The sequence below is a fragment of the Phaenicophaeus curvirostris genome, chromosome 2, assembly GCF_032191515.1.
Source record: "Phaenicophaeus curvirostris isolate KB17595 chromosome 2, BPBGC_Pcur_1.0, whole genome shotgun sequence".
Taxonomy (NCBI): Eukaryota; Metazoa; Chordata; class Aves; order Cuculiformes; family Cuculidae; genus Phaenicophaeus; species Phaenicophaeus curvirostris.
Window position 1 is genome coordinate 83,131,185 of NC_091393.1, and position 3,297 is coordinate 83,134,481.

A 3,297-nucleotide genomic window follows, 5' to 3' on the forward strand; every position below is an offset into this window, starting at 1 on the left:
GAATCCATCCAATCCCAGGGCAAGGCAGGCAGTGGGATGGGCAGAGCTGTGTGCCTGGAACCATGGAGATGCTGAGCCTGGCTGAGAAGACACTCAGCACCCGCAAAGACAAATTCTGGTGGGCACGCGTCCTCCTAATTTCTTTGGGTTGCAGAGATGTGTTATTGACCCCATTTTGCAGATGGGAAAGCTGAGCTACAGAACATGAAGATGTACATTTTACTGACAAATGTGAGACTTGGCTCTTTCATGTGGATCTGACCTCGTATCATCCCTCACCTTGTTTTCTTGTCATAGAATCACTGCCTGTGCCTGTAATCTGCTTCTACAAGTCCTGTAGATCATTACACATATTATTAGATTCATCACTTCTGTAAGTAATGCTCCAATCCTGGCAGCAAATTTTGAAAGCACAGAGCAACAAGAAGCATATGTTCTAAGAGTCAAGCTAGTGGGATTTTTTTTTTCTGCCAAGGACAATAATTTTTTTCCTTCCTTTTTTTTTTTTTTTTCCAAAATAAACATCATGCTGGAATGTGCTGCAGCAAATGGCTTGGGCTCTATTATATTTCATGTAGCTTTCTAAACAATTTTCAACCCTGCTGGCCTGGTGTCAAACAGAAGGCAACCAACAATAGCAAAATCCCATTAAAACTCAGAAGGTTCCTTCCTGAGGTGAACAAGGCCAGAAATAGTAATCTTGGCTCTCTTTTCAGTTTGGCATTGGGGACTAATAATGCCTGTTCTCCTAATGGAAATTATCTAATTTCATCCAAGTGCAGCTCCAGAGAGAGCTGGGCTGACGCACAAACAGTCAATATAACAACATTCTTCTTGAAGAGCTGAACAATGGGGCTTTGGTGGGATCGTGATTAACAACGTCAAACTAAGAACAAACAGAAGGTGTAAAAATAGGCATCTGAGGAGTTGACACAACGGACTATTTTTCATCTGTAAGGCCAGAGGAGAATAGCTTGTTAAATTGTATGCTTGGAGCACTTCATCAGATGTGGTGTGGAAGGACAGGAAAAAAAAAAGCTCATTTTCCATCTGTGTCTGAGTGTACTAAGGAACTGCACATGCTTTATTAATATAAATCATGCTAGGAGTATAATTCCCGAAAGCATTAAAGAACATTGACTTTTTTCAATGAACTACTCTCACACCAGGAACACCTAAGGGGAAATAATGATGTTTGCTTCATTTGGAGAGAATAGTAAAATACAGTGCAGAGACAGAGAAGGTAGAGAGCTGTTTTGTCCCTCCAACACAATGGGTTTTCATGGCTGTTGTAAGATATCCCCGTCCCAGCCCAGCAGGACCTTACCCAGCCATAGTGCAGAGGCCCCAGAGGTGAGAGACAATGGAGATAGGGATGAACGTCTGCTCCAGAAAACTGGAGCATCACTGCAGCTTGGGTCTCAAAGCACTGTTGCCCAGGTTGGGCAAGGGAAGGGGTCCAGCCTTCCTCCACACACCCCTGCCTCCTTCCCAGCACAGCCTCAAATTGGAAAGCACTGGGGCGGCTTTGGGCCACCTCCACACCCTTACCCACAAGGTCCAAGCTCACCTTGGAATATTTTATTGTCATTGACATAAAGTTAGCACTCCCCGTAAACAGATCACAGCCCCAGACACTATTTATCATGTCATGAGAAAAAGCACCACTCCTTACATTTCCCTCTAATGCTGAATCCACAGCTGGATTCACAGTGTGCCTGATACATTAAAAAGCGTGAACATTAGAGGTAGGTGAAACTGCTGCATAGCTCATTAGCTCTGATGCCTCACCTGCTTTCCCCAGGACCCTGGCTTTTGTATTTTTCCTGTAAGGTGCCACATGCACCCAGGCAAATGCACACGCCTATGTTTGTGTAGGCACATGCTGGCTCCCAGTCCTCAGCATCAACTTGTTTTGACACTCGGGATTTCATTCTCCAGCTTAAGTACTGCACCTCCCTTCTAGCTCTTAAAGAAAGGTAAGCCTATCCTTGAAACATTATGCAAAATATCCACCTCTGGTTAAGCAGCTAGAGTTATTTTACTAATTTTTACAAAATCTAAAGTAGCCATTTACTTGCTGTTCTTTCAGAGTGTGAGAGGGGAGCTCTGTGTTTTCATGAAATCCCTAGATGTGAGCTCGTGTGATGGCATTTTGCATAGTACATGACCCATTTGACTTGCCTCTGCATTGTGGCTGATGGCACACAGGAACGACCCCGCTTCTCACTCACCCCACAGGTCACCTCCAGCTCAGAGTCTGCCAAAATTGTGTCGTTTTCTTGTTCTCCTTCCTGCTAACAACAATAAAACTTATTGAACCTATGGAAATTGCTAGTAATGAGAGAAAAGCATGCCAGAAGTAATAGAACACTGCATTGCCCTCAACCTCAGCTTTCACACCTGGTTAGTCCCCAGTTCTCCTAGAAACCAGCACCTTTCTTCACACAAAAGTCCCCCCTCCACTCCCAGCCCTGCTTCCCACAGCCCAGCCCTAGGCTCAGCCCCCTCCCTGTATCAGCTGACTCCTTTTTCACCCTCCTTTTCGCCCCTGGTCCTTCCAAACCAGGTGCGATCCCTCTCAAAGACCTCAAAAGACCCAAGATGTGAGGCAGACTCCTGGCAAGGAATATTTCTTGCCTCCAGGCTTTCTTGGGCAGGAGCAATGCCATAGAAATGAAAGCAGCATGGCACAACGCGAAGCCTGGGCTGCCTTGCTGTGGGTGATGCTGCCGTCTGGGTCTGGCAGAGACCTGGGCAGTGTCCAGCACCTGATGAGTGCCCAAAGTGTCTGTAGGGGTCCCAGAGAGGAAATCTGTGAAAGCTTCAGAACGCAGAAGGGAAAAGCCTTCTGGCTGAGCTCATCCCCAGCAGTTCCAGGGGTGATGCACCAAGACTGAATTTGACCCAGGAGGGTTACTGTTATTGAAGATTTTATCATTAGCTTGCACTAGAGGGTGCTGCTCTGTTAGTATTTGGAAAGGAACGCGGTAATAAAGCTGGCTCAATGTCGTTATTCATTGCAAAGTTAGGCTGAGACTTGCAACTTGTTGAGATTCGTATTACTGTTCACTATGGCCTTAAAATGAAAAAAACTTTTAGCTGGGAAAAAGATAATGTCTTTACTTGGAAAAGAGTTTGTATGTCTGGGGAGCAAAGGTAAACATTTGAGTTAGACATAGTGATAAATGAAAGGAAAAACAGGTCAGCCCTGCCTTTTTTTCTCTCCATATCACAGTTCTGGGATGAATGGATGCCACAAGGAGCTCACTGAGAAATTAGAAGGAAAAAAAGGGC